The 19,287-nt window shown below is 35.3% G+C and overlaps 1 gene segment (V, D, J or C); it reads left to right on the forward strand.

Annotated features, from left to right (window-relative positions):
• The first annotated feature begins 820 nt into the window (after positions 1-820).
• LOC308352361 (T-cell receptor gamma chain C region C10.5-like) overlaps positions 821-19,287 on the forward strand; it is a 34,534-nt gene continuing 16,067 nt past the window's right edge. The window contains exons 1-3 of the C gene segment in view: positions 821-883; positions 994-1,296; positions 11,899-11,949.

A 19,287-nucleotide genomic window follows, 5' to 3' on the forward strand; every position in this document is an offset into this window, starting at 1 on the left:
AGAGCCATAAATAAAATGATGTAAGAAAACATTTAGAACACTGCCTGACACATTGCAAGTCCACAACAGACATCGGAAGAATATTAATTGTAAAGCTCATCCTTACTTATGTGACATAACATTCCTTTGTAAATGATCCTGCCTATGACATCATGCTCACAAGACTGTTGCAAGCCCCAGGGCAAGTAGAAGCTGGTTTCCAGAGACTGCTCTGATCCATGTATCCCCAGCAATTGTAGCCTGGTCCCTTCTTGGAGGCACCCAGATGATAAATGAAATTGCACTTCTCTGAGTCCTAATCTGCCTGGTGACATCTCAGTTAACTTTAAAAATGTTTATGCACAACTCACATTCAACAACATTGGTGAGATAGTTCACTGCCTGTTGTTCTGTTGTGCTGTGTTACAGAAGAGTTAAGGTCAGATTTCCCATCCCAGTCCCAGATCAACAGCAAGTCAGAGACAGACAGACATAGGGGCTGAGCACAGCAGGCACATCCTCATGTTCCTGAGCAATGTTTCCACAGTATGGGATCCCAGGGGGATGGCTGATGGGTGTGAGAATCATCCTGTCCTACCCCAGACAGACACATTCATACTAGAAATTTCCTAGCAGATAGGGAATACTCTCACCCCATCTGCCCAGCAATGATGCGACACAGGAAGCCCCAGACTGCTCTGATCTGTGGCTGATCATGAACAACCTCAGGGGAATATCTAAGCCACCACTTCTTCTGAGAAACCCAAACGAGCCCCGCCCTCCTGCCACTGACATGTCAAGTCCTGCTAATAGGGACCTCACTTCTTACCTTGTCACTGGGGAGCCAGCCAGGCCAACGGGATGCCACTTCTGGAAGCAGTCATCTTCTCCTGTCTCTGGGCCTGTGAGTTGTCCCCCAGGCACTTCAGTCTACAGGAGAGATTCAAGAAATTCTTTATTGTTGCCTTTTTCCATATCATTTGTTCATGGGAATTTCTCTTCTTTGCTTTGCAGTTGGCCTCGGGCAGGTGAAGTTAGAGCAAACTGAAATATCAATTTCCAGAGCAAGATATAAAAGTGCCCACATATTATGCAAAGTGTCCTCTAAGGACTTTACCAAAGAAGTCATACACTGGTACCGGCAGAAACCACATCAGGAGATAGAACATCTAACATATGTCTCGTCAAGCTATACTCCAGTTTCTTTAGGTGGGAAGAAAAACAAACTTGAAGCAACTAAAGATGCTATTACTTCTACTTCAACCTTGAAGGTAAATTTCTTAGAGCAAGAAGATGAAGCCATGTACTACTGTGCCTGCTGGGATTGGATCCACAGCATCAGAGTTGCTAAGAAAAGTTACACAAGAACCAACTTCAGGTCTGACCTACCCACATCCTTATCAATATGGCAACCACAGAGGTTGCACAGCTGGGTGCCCAGCCTGAGCCTCTCTCTCTGCTATATTTCCTGAACTCTGCAGGAAGACATTTTAGATTCTGCTCATACAGTGAGCTCCACGTGATATCAGCAGTGCTGGTACAAACATAAACATTTTGATGCTATTTCCCATGAAATTCTGTTGTCTGAGAACTCTGAAAATACAAGATTGGTGGTTCAGAGAAAAATCCATTTATCTGTTAATTCACCATCGAGAAAGAAATTTTGAGTGTTTGAATGGTTCAGAATGAATCCAGGAAGAGGTATACATTTTACATAAATATTTCCTGTTATTACTACTTTCTGATTTTATTCATTTATTACAGTTCTTCAGAGGTGCAATGATCTGTTGAATGTAAATATTGCCTTCTATTTGTATCTGAGGCCATCCTGAAGGTATCTGACCATTAATTCCTGAAGTAAACAATCAGCTATTTGTTGGTATAGGACAGACCAAGGTTTAAACCCTGTATTCTAGAGGTAGAAGCAGAACCTCACTCCACATTCAGGGATCAATTCTGGGAGAAAACCAGCACATGGGGTGTCTCCAGCATGGTGGATATGCCTCTGACTTTGTTCTCCAGGGTTCTACAAAGAAAACTAAGGATCTTGAATAAAGACCATATGGTTAAAAAGAAAGATAATACACCCTGCATACATCTCTAAAGAAAAAAAAAAGGCAATGTCCCTCACAAACCAATAAAACAAAAAATCATTATTGAGAATTGAATTCTGTGATTAGTAACTGGATGGTTGTGAGTTTATAAGAAATAGGGAAACATGCAGTGTAAAAATTCCACTCCCTTTCTTGCTTCAGCAGCACATATACTAAAATTGGAATGATACAGAGAAGATTAGCATGGCCCTGTGCAGGGATGTCATGCAAATTCATGAAGCGTTCCATATTTTTCTAAAAAATATATAATAATTCCACTCCCGCATCTTTAGAATCCACTTTCAAAGGATGAGGAAAAACCTTTACTTCGCATAAGTTTGTACCTTTGGTAACATGGATATCTGATCACGTAATTACCCTGCCTGCATTTAACACTTGGTTCCTGAGATCATGACAACATAGTCATTCTTTTTCTCTTTCTAAGAATCAGGTGGTGCTACCAAGTACAGAGGTGCTATAGAAGCAGAATGAAGTCCTCCCACAGCAGTGTCATCCCCTTCTCAGAGGCAAACACATGATCTGATGTCTTAGACCCTGTCCATTATGACTCTTATTTGTGGTGGATCCCAGGAGGAGAACACTGAATGAATGGTTTCAACATTGCCTTACCTTTCGCCTAATAAGTCTACAGAAGCAAAGGTAAGAAGACCACTTCTTGTGATGTGAATGAAAGATGTGAATGAAAAGAGGGAATAAGGGGCACCTGGGTGGCTCAATCATTAAGCATCTGCCTTTGGCTCAGGTCATAATCCCAGGGTCCTGGGATCGAGCCTTGCATCAGGCTCCCTGCTCAGGAGGGAGCCTGCTGCTCCCTCTCTCACTCCTGTTTGTGTTCCCTCTCTCACTGTGTCTCTTTCTGTGAAATAAATAAATAAAATCTTAAAAAAAAAAAAGAAGCACTGATACACTTCTCACAGTATCAGTGCTAAATACAGATTATTTCATTTAATCCTGAAAAGAACAGTGCAGACCTTGATTAACATGGCCACATGGCAGTGAATCTCAGGAGATGGAACCACCCTTACTTTTCAACACACAACAACCATGACACACTACAGGGTGAGCAGTAGGGCATAGGGTACCTCATCTATGAGGCTTTGAAGTGAGAGGATACCATGTAGCTCTTAAAAACATGCTTTTTGAAGAATTATAAGTAAAATTTACAACTTTACTGAAGGTCAAACCAATTCTCCCCTCACACGGACCATGGCAGGCATTACTAAGGTGTGCACCCAGAGCATGGAGCCTCAAGAGAGGATCTGATCAAGATGGAGGGCCAAAGGTAGAGTCCGTATTTTCAGCACCCCTGCCATCAATATTTTTGGGGTTTTACATTTAATAAAGATTGTTTGTATAATAATTTAAAATGTAACTATACAAAAATAATAAAATAAAACTGTCTATATGACATTTCAAATGGTTATATATTTATATTTTCCATTCTATGGTATTACTGCTTACACCCCCAGAAAAAAAAGTAACTAGAAAATATGATTAAATACAATGACAAGAGTGGTTACCATGGAATAGGAGGGCCACAAACTATGCCCAAGTCCAGCAAACCCCCAGTTTAGTAAATAAGGTTTTACTGAAACACAACCTGGACCGTATGCTTACAAATTGTAGAAAGCTGCCCTTGCATTACAATGGCAGAGCCCAATATTTGCAAGAGAGACCCACAAATCTTAAACTATTGATCATTTCACCCTCTACAGAAGATATTTGTTAATCACCTCCCTAGAATGATATACTATGGAGTGACATTTATTTTTATTTTATCTTTCCTTCTGTTTCAGGGTTTCCTCAATGACCCTTTGTTACATATCCACTCTCCCCATATTAACTATCTCACTCTGAATAAATTTCTTGCCATATCTTTGATTCATTTTCCTCATTTGGAAATGGAAAATATAAACATATTTACCTGGAGGAACCGCTGAGAGAAGTAACTTTGAGAATACATATAAAGTTCTTCCACATGCTTGGAGCAGGCCTAATGTTCATTATATTGAGGCATTGCATTTCTTATATGGATTATTATGGCATATTTGACCATAATATGACAAAAACCAAAACCAAAACCAAAACTTATTATTTTATCTACTTCTTAATTTTAAATAATAGAATAAGTGAAAATAGAAAACTTTTCCTCTCAGATTTTCTAACAGAACACCTGCTGCTGACATTCCTGGAATACAACCATGCTTATTCATTTCCTAACTGTCTGTGATGGCTTTTGTGCTACAGTGGCTGAGGTGATGAATTAGAAGAGAGAACTTAAGGCCAAACAGTTATTGGACTCTGAACTGAAAAATGTTGGCAGCTCCTTCCATGCAAAAAAAAAAGAGTAAAGAAATGAGTTTTTAACTACAATTAAAATTCAAGATACAAAAAGAAAATATTTTGATAAATTGTACTCTGAAAATGAAAACAAAGCTTGCATGGCAAAAAGCAGCATAAGTTAAATCAAAAGACAAATAACGATCCATAAGGAAATACTTTCAAGTTGTACAGCACATAATGATCAACTATCCTCAAAATAAAAATACATTTTAAAAATGGAAGGAAAATGGCAAAAGACATGAAAATCCAATTCACGAAGAGAAATATAAAAATAGTTCTTGAATATATTCATGTTCAACATCACCTTTAATAAGGTAAATATCAATTAAAATGACATTGAGATACCATTTCTCATTCATGAGACTGAATAAAAGCAGTACACTCTGTTGGGGAAGCTGTGGGAGACACTCTGACACATTGCTGGAAGGATGCAAAATACAACCCTTTCATGGGGGAATTTGGAAATATCTAACAAAATTTCACATGCATTTAACTTTAACCTAACAAAAGCACTTTTAGAAATTTACTCTGAAGGTACAGTTTCAACACTATAAACATATATATATGCACAAAAGTATTCATTGGGTAACTGCAAAATGTTGGAAATGATATAAATATCCAAATATAGTGAGTTTAGTTGAATAAATGATGGCACATACACCTAGCAGAGGTGTATACACTGCTAAATAGAATGTGAGATGTAAAATCCATTGTAATACATTTTTCTGGCAAATTGGAAGGTAACAATTTAAAAAATATTATTTTTAATATTTTTATTAGTAAATTAGTAAATTAACAATTGGAAGGTAAAATTTAAAAAATATTATCATTTACAGTAGTCACACTAACAATATCAAAAGAACCTCTATAATATGTAGAGGTTAAATTTAACCAAAAATGGGAAGGATTTGTATGCTAAAATCAATAAAACTTTACTGACAGAAGTTGAAGAAGAAGTAAATAAATTTAGAGATATACCATGTTCACAGATTGGAAGACTCAATTCTGATAAATACGTTCAATGTAATCCCTACTAAAATCCCAGGAGAACTTCTCATACAAATTAATAAACTGATTGCAATATTTATATGGGAAGATGAAGAATAGTGCATTGCAAAATAGTTTTGAAAATAATTTAAGCACTTACTATGAACCTACAGTAGTCAAAACAGTGGGGTATTGGTGAAAACATAGATACATAGATAAGAGGCAGAGAATCCAAAAATAAGGCAACACATAAGTGGTTAACTAATTTCTAACAAAGATGCCAGGGAAATCCATTGGACAAAGAATGGACTTCTCTACAACTGGTTATGAAACAACTTTTCATCCATGTAAAAAAAATAATAAACCACAATCCATATCAAATATCACATACACAAACTAACTAAAAACAGATTCTAGGACAAAATGTAAACACTAAAATAATAACACTTCTAGATATTGTTGTGAACACATTGTGAAAATATGTCACAAAAATATTTGTGACCTTGGGTTAGCCAAAGGTTTCTCATATAGAACACAAAAAGTAAGAATCATAAAAGAAATGTTTGACAACTTGCACTTCCTCAAAATTAACATTTCTGTTCTTCTCATGACTGAAAATGGATGGAAAATAAAAAGCGAATCATATAAATCAAATCAAGACAAATAAAATAAAAAAGCCACAGATTAAAAAAAATATATTACCCAAATACCTGTCAGAGAAAAGACTGAGATCCACCATACGGAGAGAAGTGTCAAAGCTGAGTATTAAAAATTACAGTTAAAAATTATAAAGAGATATAATGGGAATTTGGGCAGAACTCAACTGAAATTTATTTCTCTTCTTCTTTTGATAGCAGAACATTAAGATAAACAATAGTTTACACTAAAGAAAAACAAACAGGGGCACCTGGGTGGCTCACTTGGTTAGGTGTCTGCTTTTAGCTCAGGTCATGATCTCAGGGCCTAGAATTGAGTCAGGCTTGAGTCCCTGACTCTCAAGTCCCAGGCTTGAGCTCCCTGCCCTGTGGGGAGTCTCCTTGTCTCTCTGCCTCTCCCTTCCAGCACTACCCCAACACCACCATCACTTGTGCTCTCTCTCCCTCTCTCTCACTCCCTCACTCTTTCTCTCAAATAAATCAGTAAAATCTTTTTTAAAAAATAAAGAAAAACAACAAACAAAATTTAGGAAAAGGACCCACATGTGTTCCGAGGTGTTGAGAGCTGGAAATAGCTCAGCTCTCATCTTAAAATAACATCCAAAAAAGCAGGAGGAGCAGAAATGTCATTCTGTGTATCCATTGGAGAACTGAGATTGTACTTAAATAAAAACTGGAGACAGGCTCTTGCAGGGAGAAACAGGAAGTGAGCATTTGTTCATCTCAGACAGATGTTGTCAAACACATTCACCTGGTCACAAGATTAAAGTGGAAATTTCTAAAGAAATATAAAGAGCTGAGTATAGACTAGTGGAAGAGTGTGAACCCTGAGGGACCATGTATAAAGTATTTCCCATCACCTTTTAAGTGTCTTCTCCAGGAACTCCATAAAATTCTTGGAGGGAAGATCAGGGACATTCCAGAAAAATGCTTCCCCCTTGATGCTGCAGGAGGGGAACAACAGCTAGAGCTAAATCCACCCAGACCTGATCTATGCCATCACCACTGTAAGAAACAAGTGACTTCATCTGCAGGGGAAGGTGCTGGTGGAATCCCACTGCTGTTGAGGGAAGGCAAAGGAGGAGATCACAAAAATGTTCACCAGAAACATCCCCTCTATGTCCAAAAGTAACACCTTTTCATCTACAGAAGGATGGGCATCAAAGTCCAACCTGAAGTAGGTGGGTACTTATTGTGGCTGAGTGAGTGAAATAGGGATTTAAAATTTTCTACTTCTGGAAACAGGCAGGAATACTTATGAAGACCATGTTCTCAGAACCCATTTTCACTGCATCTGCTTAAAATTGAGACTTAATGAAAATATCAGGAATGTCTCCCTCCCTGACTTTTCTCCCACAGGCCAGCAAACCTTTGGTAAAAGTCACAGTGGAACAGAGCTCAGAGAGCTTCAAAAGATGGATTCTCTCTGGTGAGCAAAACAAACAGTAGACTCAAAGACAAATAAGGAGAAAAGACAAAGTAGAACTAGGGAATTTTTAAGTGTCTGAACACTAACAAAACAAATTTCAACCCTGATAACTTAGCAACAACAAACTTCAACTCCAGTCTAACTCCTGATCCATTAACATAAACCCCCAAAGTAAAGGCCTAACAGGAAAGGTGTGTTCACTTTCAAACACAAAATATATTTACTTCACTATCTACTATACCACACAAGTCCAGCTTCCAAACAAAAATTTCATAGATGTACAGTAGGTCAGGAAAAATATACTCTGAGGACTCAAAGCCATTACCACAACCAGATTGAGACATGACACAGATGTTGAACTATCAGGGAATTCAAAGTAACTATGGTCAATGTATTAAAGGCTCTAATCTAATAGAAAAGGTAAACAATACTCAAGATTAGACAGATAATTTCAGTAGAGAGATGGAAAGAACCAAATTAAAATCAAGAAATAAATAACACAATAAAGGAAATGAAGAATGCCAAAAAGGCTCACCAGTGGATTTAAGAAATGCAAGGAAAGAATTAGTCTACATGAGTACAGACCACTAGAAATTACCCCAACTGCATTGGAAGGACTAGAGAGAGAGGAAAGAGGAAAGGAGGGAGTGGATGAGCATAACTCATAAAAGCAGAGAACTGTAAGAACTTCCTCCATCTCTCTCTCTCCCTCTCCCACTGGTTTCAACCAATTAGGGACTACAGTCCATTAACTAGAAAATGGCTTCTTTACATTAATATCATTGGATGGTAACACATCACACAGTGATGAGAGAAATCTGCTAATAAAGGGAGTTAGTAGACCTATTTTGCAGGATGATTTGGTGTAAATACTGTGGCTACCTTTCTCTGCAGTCTATGGGTCTTAGCTGTGTGTTCAGAGCACCACTTCCTCTTGGTAAACCAGCTCTCAGATTTGCTTTGTGATCAGCTGAGTATTCAACCACCTCTCCTGACAAGAGCTGGCAGGATGCTACTCCCACTACAGGTCATCCTGGTGACCTCCCTGTGGATCTGTAAGTGGCTCTACCTATGGGAGATGTCACTCAGTGAAGAAAGGAGATAGAAAGCATGGACAATCAAGCCAGCCATTATGGGAAGAAGAAAGCTCATATGGTCATTTAAACTAAGCTGACAAATTTCACCGTGAGCTTGAATTCTTCAGGAAGAAAATTTAAATATCAGACCCTAAGCTTTTCACTAATAGAGAACAAATGTGCACTATTTTAGCAAATGTCAAAATTTCACGAATTGTTGCTTTTTCCTCTCAGATGCAAATGCAGACATTCTAATAACACAGTTCATGCCATCCATTACTGAGAACAAAGAAACAGAATTTTTAGAACACCAAAGGAAGAATGTGTGTATATATATACACATACTAGTACTGACAGAAGCCATACCAGCCTCTAAATGAATTCTGTGTATTTCCTCAAATGAAATGTGGTCCAGGAACAAGGTGTTAGTGAGGAAAGCTACAAAGCCAGGAAAAGAAAGAGGGTTTACTAGCACGCCTCAGGATATACCAAGTTAGTGAGGCAGACGCTGGGCTGGAATACTACACCTGCTCAGATACACTCCACTGAAGTGTGGAAATGCTCCACTGCCACTGGACAAAAGCCCTCCCACAACTCCACACCCCTGCCATCACATACATGCTCCTTTCTACCTTCCAGAGGGACCTGACTAATGCCTATACAGGAATTTTCTCCTGAATCTGTGTCCTCAGCAAGGTCTGAGCTAGGAGCCCAAGGACCGAACCTGTGATGTTTCTTTCAGTCAGGTCACTTTATCAACTATCCTTACCTCTGTGGGACTTACACTAACTTCTGCAAGTGTCTTAATTTTTATACTTCTGCATCTATGAGAAGTTTCTGGGGAAGGAGGACAAATCAATGTGCAAAATAGTGTGCTGAGTTTGAATGAGTGAACAAATGAACAAAGGAATGAATGATGGAAGATACAAGACTTTTGAGTGTTACAGATCTGGATTTCAAATTCTTGCTCAGCCACTTAACCAGCAGCATGATTGAGGAAAGGTGCTAAATCTTTGTTATATTGTGTCCCCAGTTTTAGGTATTAACCTACTGGATTGCTGGGAACTAAAGAAGGTTGCATACAGACAGTTCTAGTACAGGATCAACACATCACAGTGTCCTTTCCCATTATAACTGAGCTACTTCATGAGCCATCTCAGCGAACACAGGATCTCAGGGAGTCTTTAAAAATCACATCTCACTTTGCCCTCTAAACAACAGTAAAGTGTTGCTTTAATTCTAAAAAGCTAAGAATTGTGAAGAGGGAAAGAGTCTAGGGTAATAAATGAAAGGATATTTTTCCTCCAATATTTTTCTTTATTCACAGTAGAGTATAGAAATGTCATAGCATCTAAAGCAATAACCACAGTAATTTTAAATATTCATCAAACTTTGTGAACTTTCTATAAACTATTGATCTATAAAATATACTTACTTCTGCTTAAGGTTGTGAGATTAGTATCTTATTTGTTATTATATAATAAGACTTTTCTTCCAATTTGCACGCTAAGTTAGAGCTCTCCACACTTTCAATCTGAGTGAAAAAGACCTCAAGGATAGGTGTGTCTGAAGTAAAAGCTAAAGGAAAAGTGCAAGGTTGTTGTTCTCAAGGGGAATATACATTGAATTATTATAACATGGGTGTTTTGGTGAGGTCTTTCAGGATCTGATAGTTCTTTATACCAAGAACATAATAAAATAACACTGAGACAGATCTTACTGAGAGGGTCTTTCATTGGTTCTAAAGCAAACCTTCCTTCCCCATTCTTGCCTCTGAGGAAAAAGGGCTGCCTCCACCACTACCTGCCCAGTCCTGATTCATGCCCCCTCTTGGAGCCCATTCTAATTAGTCACTGGCAACACCAAACCTATGGATGTACGTATATCTTTGGCTTGGGTTTGTAGGTGACTATACATCTTCTTGTCTTTTCACTGTTTTTTATGTCCACTATCAACTTGTGCAGTACCTCTGAACTTATTCCCTTGCATTTCAAATGGAGACACCAAAATGAGAATCTCTCAGAATCAACTCTCCTTTACCTGAACACCAGTCAGAACTTTTCATATACATTGCAAGCAGTCTAGGGTTTCCCTTGAGAAGGTCATTGTCCCCTGGTACCAACTTAAAGAAGAGCCCCTGAAATGAATCCGGTAAGCTCAACCAATATTACTTGTAAGACTAGCCAAATTCTGGCTAATCACAGATAAGAAAAACAACAGTCTTCTACCTGAGAGTCAATAAGGTCCTCATGTCCCATGAAGCCCCCTGATATTGTACCTACTGGAATCTCACAATATCAGAGAGTGAGAAGGACCTGTAAGTAAACCTTCTCTATTACTAACCCTCGACACCTTTCTCACTTGAGCAACCACAGTAGACACTTTCCTGTTCTTAATCACAGGCTCATAAGCTGTGGGAATTGGAAGCACCCTTTGAACATTCATAGCCCAATGCCCACAAAGCAAATGGGATGTGGGAAAGCAGGGGTGGCAAATGTCTTGTCCAAAGCTAGTTAACCACAGAAGTAGGGCTACGCATGCATTTCTGAAGATCACAGAATAGCTTCCAAGAGGCTGCTTCTTTCACCATTTCAGAGAAATGGATTGTGTTTGCAAATTTGGGGTTAAAATGGTATCTATTTTTTCATAGAAGATAGATTTCTACAAATTGATTCTTTCATTCCAGGGATAATATGTCATTACACAAATTATTTTCTCATTTTGATTGTGTGGTAAAAAATCATTTTTCCATCATTAAAGTAGCTGATTACAGAATGGAGAACATTGTTCACATTTCTCAAATATATTTCTATTGGCATATTTGCAATTTAAGTTACTGAAGAATTTCCCTCTTTAGAAATACAATCCCAAATTACTAACAGAGTAGGTCTGGTGTTTGTGAGAACACAAAGGCTCTTCCTTTGATGCACACTCTGAGCAATTTCACACAATTGAACACCTGGATATCAACCTCTTAATTCACTGAACACTTTCCTGGTAATGTAGATATGTAGTTGGTTGACCAGTTAATCCCAATCTCTCTCTCTCCCTTTTTTTTTTTCTTTTGTTCTTAGTGTTTTTGTTTTCTATCAGCCCTTTTCAGTAATTATTGGCTTCTTGGAAAACAGACACTTGGGTCAACTAAGCTCAGGTAAACTTATAAAATACCAGATGCTATGAAGCCTATATTCAAGGATTCCCCAGGAAACTCTGAAGATCAAATTGCCAGTACAAGGTTTCTTCCTGCTGGTCCTGCCATGAAGCTCAGGAAAAGGCTGATGTTTTTGTAGAACCTCTAACCAATGTGATAACAGTTTGGGTCAAGAGATTTGCACAAGGAACTAAGCTCATAGTAACACCCCCAGGTAAGTAACTTTCTTTTGTTTAAACCTTGTGAATGAAAAACTGATAGATGCTTTTTAGAAAAAACAGTGTAGGATCACCTCAGCGTAGGGACAGCAATTTTGCAGTTACTGGTCCCTATATATGGAAAGAAAACTCTTTGCAAATTATTTATTTACTTCCCTTCTTGAAAGCAGATTTTATTTTTTAATTTTTTTTTATTTTTTATAAACATATAATGTATTATTAGCCCCAGGGAACAAGCAGATTTTAATTCTACTTTTAGAAAATACACACACACTAAAATATATTCAGGTTTGAAATTAAAATTATTTTGAGAACTGTGTTTATAAAGCATTGGTGTGAGTTATTGGTTCAACACACTTTTCTTGTAGTCACTTATGTAAGAAATACTTGTAAGTACCTCTAATATTAATAGGGCTCCTTTCTTAATGAATAGTGATTCTTTCTCAAATAACTTGAGATTTATATGATTGCTTTTGTGCCATCTTTTAGACCAGTGCAAAAAAAAAAATCTCAGAGTAAATGACTATAGAACATCAATAATCCCACTTATTCTTATTACTGTAGCATCTTAGTGGGGAGGCTGGCACTAGTCAAAATTTTTGCTATTGTTAGTCTTATAATATTGCCTAGAGATGGTCTAGTTTAATGAAATTGTGAGCTAATTAAACCAATTCAGCTCCAGAACTCATAAAAAGAGTCTTCATGGTTTTAGGAGAGTTTGGTGTAGAAAAAAATTATGGACTGTGTATAATCATCCGTTAGCAAATAAATTTTGATTCACTTGTTATTGCTTTCTTAAAATTATAAAAATTATATATGTTCATTTTGGAAAAAATTAGAAAAGAAAAAATTAAAATTTTATAGTGACAGTTGTTACTGTTAACATTTTGGATTCCCATCTGTTTATATTATCAATGTAATAACGATCTCAAGTGAATGGTGCTAGGAGTATATGAAATTAAATGTGAAAACAGCTATCATAAAAATTGGGACATGGTCAGTGATAAAGAATATCAATTTTTCAGAATTCAAATGACCACCCCCTGGATATCTTTGTAAAATCAGGAGTACAGAAAAATATATTAATTATTACCATCTAGTCTACAGATCAGTTCAGAACCAATGGTCTAATTTGTGGAATACTTCAATTTCTAAGACTCACTGTCACTTGCTTCTAAAAATGTTGAGAATGTAAAAAGCATTGTCTCAAATATTGTTAGCCTGAATATAAGATGCTCTCTCATGCTTTAGTGAAAATATCCAGACATAAAGGAAAAAGAAAGGCTGTTTTGCAACTTGAATATATAAATTTATAGTAATATGGATAAAAGTCAAATAATCACTTGTCAATTTAATATCTTAATTAAATAATACCTACACAGTTAAAAACTATGTCAATACAAATACCAGTTGAGAAATACTGCCTTTTTTACCCCTAATTTCATTAAAAAGAGTTTTGTTTAGCACTTCATATCCATCTAAAACATCCAATTTGGAGCAAATTTCTGGATCGTCTAAGGGTCTGAGTGTCTGTTTTGGGATTCCCTTATAATGATGTCACTGGATAGTTTATTTGAATTGAAAACTACCCACTTATAAAATTTTTTTAAATGCATTCTTATTCCCTCTGGTATTCCATATTTTTCAATGTAAGCATAACATGTAGAGATTTTTGCTCCAGGTAATATTTACCAAATCCATATTAAACTTCTTTACTGTCTTTATCAGCTCTACCTCTAAAGCCAACATTGAGTTTATTTCAGGTTGTTTTGAGTATTTGAATATTGAGTATTGAATTTTGAATTGAATTGAGAATTGAATTTTGAGTATTGAATATTTCAGTATTGTTTGATCAAAGAAGAGCATTAGAAGAGCCTCTTTTAATATGAGAGGCTGAAACAAAAGGCAACTCCCGTGTTGTGAGGGATAATATTGGGAACGAAAGCTTCATCTTATGCTCTGGCATTTCAATGTGTTTGATTCCACATGCTTTGTGTCTGTATCTCAGCAGGATTTGTAAACATCTCCTGGTTTTCATGTCATCTTTGAGGCAGACCTTGCCAAACAGTCAAGCTCTGGGGCAGAAAAAGAAACAAGCTCTAGTGCACAAACTATTTATCATTTATTTATACTGCCTCTTTCCAAAATCTATTTGAGAAGACTTAAAATAAAATACACAAGTAGAGTTCTGCCATGAACTAAAAATAGAAGATCCAAAGCACGGAAGGAAGTAGAAGAAAAAGGACCTATGGTTATCTATCCAGAAACACAGGGTCAAATTTTAGGTTCAAAGGTAGGGAAAACTGTGATGAAGTACATACTTTATAACACCTGCCAAAATGAAGCACACTGACTTTTCACATTTGCTATGTTTTTCCCACCATAAAATGAGAAAAGGACTTTAAAGTACAAGTCCCTTAGGAGGAATGTGAAGTGAAAGAGTGGGCATTGCCTTCCACATCCACTTTATAAAATGGAAGAAATGGTCTTAAGAAAAGCACATTTCATGCTCCCACTGCGTCATTACATTGGGCACCACGATATTGAATGTCATTCACAGATGGTGACCTTCAGCAGACCTGGTCAGACACCAACAAATTTGACCTTCATGCTCATATTTATTAGAAAAAAGTTTAAACATTTTAAATACAGTTAGAATTTTAAATAAAGTTAGAAATGTCATAAATTTGAAATTCATAGTCAAGTATGAATTAGCTTTATTTATAGCATAAAAGAAAAATAACAGAAAAATAAAGAACAATTAAATCAACACCAATATGTAGGTTTGAAATATCACACTTGCACTTGAAAATGTAGCTGACATTTGGTAAATTTATATAGAATTCATACTGTTGCATCTTAATAAAATATAAATAACTCAGACTATTTAACTCCAATGTACTTTGTGATTATTCCAATTAATGTATATAAATGTGTTGAAGAGGTTTATGTACTTTGGAATATGCTTTTTACTTCATGAATCATAAAAATGATTTTGCCTATAATATAGTAATGTTTAAAAAAGAATGTTGAAGGAAAAACCATGTAATCTAATTACCTAAAATATAGGCAATAACAACCATGCATATTCAACGTCACTATTTTAATGCTCAGTTAATATTCCATTGAGAAAATTGTAGAAGTTCAAGATTCATTTTATCCTGGGGTGCCTGGGTGGCTCAATTGTTTGAGTGACTGCTTTCAGCTCAGGTCATGATCCTGAAGTCCCATTATAAACTCCCTCATTGGGCTTCCTGTTCAGGGAGGAGTCTGCTTCTCCCTCTGACCCTTCCCCCTCTTACGTGCTCTCTCTCACCCTCTCTCACTATCTCTCTCAAATAAATAAATAAAATCTTAAAAAAAAAAAACACGATTCATTTTGTCCTGGAAAGAATAAAATAAGAATCTAACAAAGGGAAAGGACAGGAAGCAAAACAGTGTGTTACTTTCTAGAAAGTTTTTATTCATCATTTGATTTTCAATTTCTTGACTATAATGAATCAGAAGTGTTCCTATAAAAAATACAAAGTTTCTAAGATGTAAATTGGATTCCTTAATATGTTGACCAGATACTAAAATTATGTAATAACATAAAATGGAAAAATTAATCTTCTTTAACTAACATGCATTCTAAATTAAAAACAAAGTATATGGTTGGAAAAATATGCAGTCTTACTATTACAATATATATTATATTTAATATATTAAAATCATATATTTTATTATATATAAATATATATTATAGTATATTTACATATTATATATTTATATATAATGTATGTATATGTATATACATATATAATTATATTATAATGTACATAATATAATTATATGTGTGTATATATAATGTGTATATATGTGTGTATATTATGTACATTATAATATAATTATATATGTGTGTATATATTATGTGTGTATATGTATATATACATATATAAATTATATTATATTACAATATAAATAATACATATAAATATAATATAATATAATTTATATATATGTATATATACACAATATATAATATATAAATATACTATAATATAATTTATATATAAATATATAAAAATATATAGCAGTATATGTATAAAATATATATTTATATATTTAATTATTTAATATATATTTAATATATTATATATACTAATATATTTAATATATATTTAATAATTAATATACTATGTATTAATGATTAATAAATATGGTAATATATAATATATAAATATATTATTAATACATATTTAATAATTAATAAAAATTTAATTATTTATGTATATTTAATAATTAATACATAATATATATTAATATATTTTATACATATACTGCTATATATTTATACAGCAATATATATTTTATTGATTAATTAATATGTATTATTAATTATCATTTATTTATTACTCATTATTTATTACTTATTACTTATTTATTATTATCAATTAATATATCTATATTTTATACATATATTGTACATATGTATTGTACATATGTTGTGCATATATTGTACATAAACATTATATACATATATTGCTATAAAAATAAATACATAAAATTTATAAAATAATTATTTATAAATTTATTTATTTATAAATATATAAATTTATATAAATATATAATATGTGTTAAATATTTATTATATATTATATATTTTTTTCACTACAAGCAAGATAACTTCTTTTTTAGAAAATTTTATTTATTTGAGAGAGAGAGAGAGAAAGAGACAGAGCACAGGGATGGGGGTGGGCAGAAAGAGAGAGAGAGAGAAGCAGACACTCTGCTGAGCCAGGGAGCCTGATCTGGTACTCAATTCAGGGACTTCAGGATCATGACCTGAGCTGAAGGCAGATGCTTAACCAATGAGCCACCCAGGAACCCCCAAGGTGTATACTTAAAGTAAGCATATCACGACCTAATTCTATTTATATCATGAATAAGATCTCATCCCTTGCTTACTGATTTAGTATAAAAATCAGGAGCTTTGCTACACAGGCAGAAATTCTCAATATTTTTTTTTCCTAAAGAAAAAGAAAGAGAGAGAGTATTATGAACCACCCCTAAAAAGAATTTTCCCCTTTCTTCTCAAATGAGAAATCCAGTTCCTCTTTTCTTAAGACATTGCCCATTGAATTAGTAAACTAACTCCAAATTATCTCAAAGAGAATATCAGAAAAGCACTTGGATTTCCTTTGGAAATCATTTTTTTTTTATTTTTTTTATTTAATTTCTTTTCAGTGTAACAGAATTCATTGTTTATGCACCATGCAATACGTGCCCTCCGCAATACGTGCCCTCCACAATACCCACCACCAGGCTGCCCCAACTTCCCACCCCCTGCCCCTTCAAAACCCTCAGATTGTTTTTCAGAGTCCATAGTCTCTCATGGTTCACCTCCCCTTCCAGTTTCCCTCAACTCCCTTCTCCTCTCCATCTCCCTATGTCCTCCATGTTATTTGTTATGCTCCACAAATAAGTGAAACCATATGATAATTGACTCTCTCTGCTTGACTTATTTCACTTAGCATAATCTCTTCCAGTCCCACTCATGTTGATACAAAAGTTGGGTATTCATCCTTTCTGATGGAGGCATAATACTCCATAGTGTATATGGACCATGTCTTCCTTATCCATTCATCTGTTGAAGGGCATCTTGGTTCTTTCCACAGTTTGGCAACCATGGCCATTGCTGCTATGAACATTGGGGTACAGATGGCCCTTCTTTTCACTACATCTGTATCTTTGGGGTAAATACCCAGTAGTGCATTTGCAGGGTCGTAGGGAAGCTCTATTTTTAATTTCTTAAGGAATCTCCACACTGTTCTCCAAAGTGGCTGCACCAACTTGCATTCCCACCAACAGTGTAAGAGGGTTCCCCTTTCTCCACATCCTCTCCAACACACGTTGTTTCCTGTCTTGCTAATTTTGGCCATTCTAACTGGTGTAAGGGGTATCTCAATGTGTTTTTAATTTTAATATCCTTGATGGCTAGTGATGATGAACATATTTTCATGTGCCTGATAGCCATTTGTATGTCTTCATTGGCAAAGTGTCTGTTCATATCTTCTGCCCATTTTTTGACATGATTATCTGTTTTGTGTGTGTTGAGTTTGAGAAGTTCTTTATAGATCCTGGATATCAACCTTTTGTCTGTACTGTCATTTGCAAATATCTTCTCCCATTCCGTGGGTTGCCTCTTTGTTTTGTTGACTGTTTCCTTTGCTGTGCAGAAGCTTTTGATCTTGATGAAGTCCCAAAAGTTCATTTTCACTTTTATTTCCTTTGTCTTTGGAGACATATCTTGAAAGAAGTTGCTGTGGCTGATATCGAAGAGGTTACTGCCTGTGTTCTCCTCTAGGATTCTGATGGATTCCTGTTTCACATTGAGGTCTTTTATCCATTTGGAGTTTATCTAAAGGGTGCTAACATTTATAATTTCAATCATTAACAATAAATGTACAATCAAGTAACATACCCATGTCAAGTGACATGCCCTTTAAAACTATGTTTTGTTATATGTCTTGACATTAGGACTGCAAGAAACTCTGGAACCATAACTTCTTTTTCTTTAATTTAAATTCAATTAGCCATTATAAAGTATATCATTAATGAAGCAATAACTTTTAACACTACAACAGTTACATATATATTTTATTCAGCAGGTAAAATCACAGATACTGTGGGGTTTTAAAAAACAATTAGCAGCTTTCTAGAGCAGATTTAACTTTAAAGGGAGACTCTGAAAGTCAAAATATGATGTCTTTTTAGTCATATATAAACGTCAAATGAAATTCCAATACAAAATGTGCTTTCAGTGAACATTTTCCAAAGCAAAACAAAATTCAGATAAGTGTGTTACTTAATAAAGTTAATACAAAAGCATTTCTGGGTGGGGAGGGGGAGTTTCCTAAAAACAGTTTTGGAAATACTGTCACTTTGCTACTAAATTCAAGGTATTGTGAATATTTGGGAGGTACAGTTTTGAACATTGTCCTTCTCAAAATCCTGGAATGGTTCAGATGTGAGATTGAGATGTTTTATAAAATCAGGAATTAAGTAGAAGACCTCTATTACTTTAGAAGTGGGTTTGGGGGAACCTGGGTGGCTCACTCATTAAGTGTCTGCCTTTGGCTCAGGTCATGATCCCAGTGTCCTGGAATCAAGTCCCATGTCAGGTTCTTTGATCAGCGGGAAGCCTGATTATTCCTCTCCAGCTCCCCCATGCTTGTTTTCCCTCTCTTGTTAACTCTCTCTGTCATAAATAAATGGAATCTTTAAAAAAAAAAAAAAAAGGAAGTGGGTTTGGAATCCATATTTGAAGATTTGAAGGTCAAACTTGATAGATT

Source organism: Martes martes, assembly GCF_963455335.1.
Source record: "Martes martes genome assembly, chromosome: 11".
NCBI classification, from domain to species: domain Eukaryota; kingdom Metazoa; phylum Chordata; class Mammalia; order Carnivora; family Mustelidae; genus Martes; species Martes martes.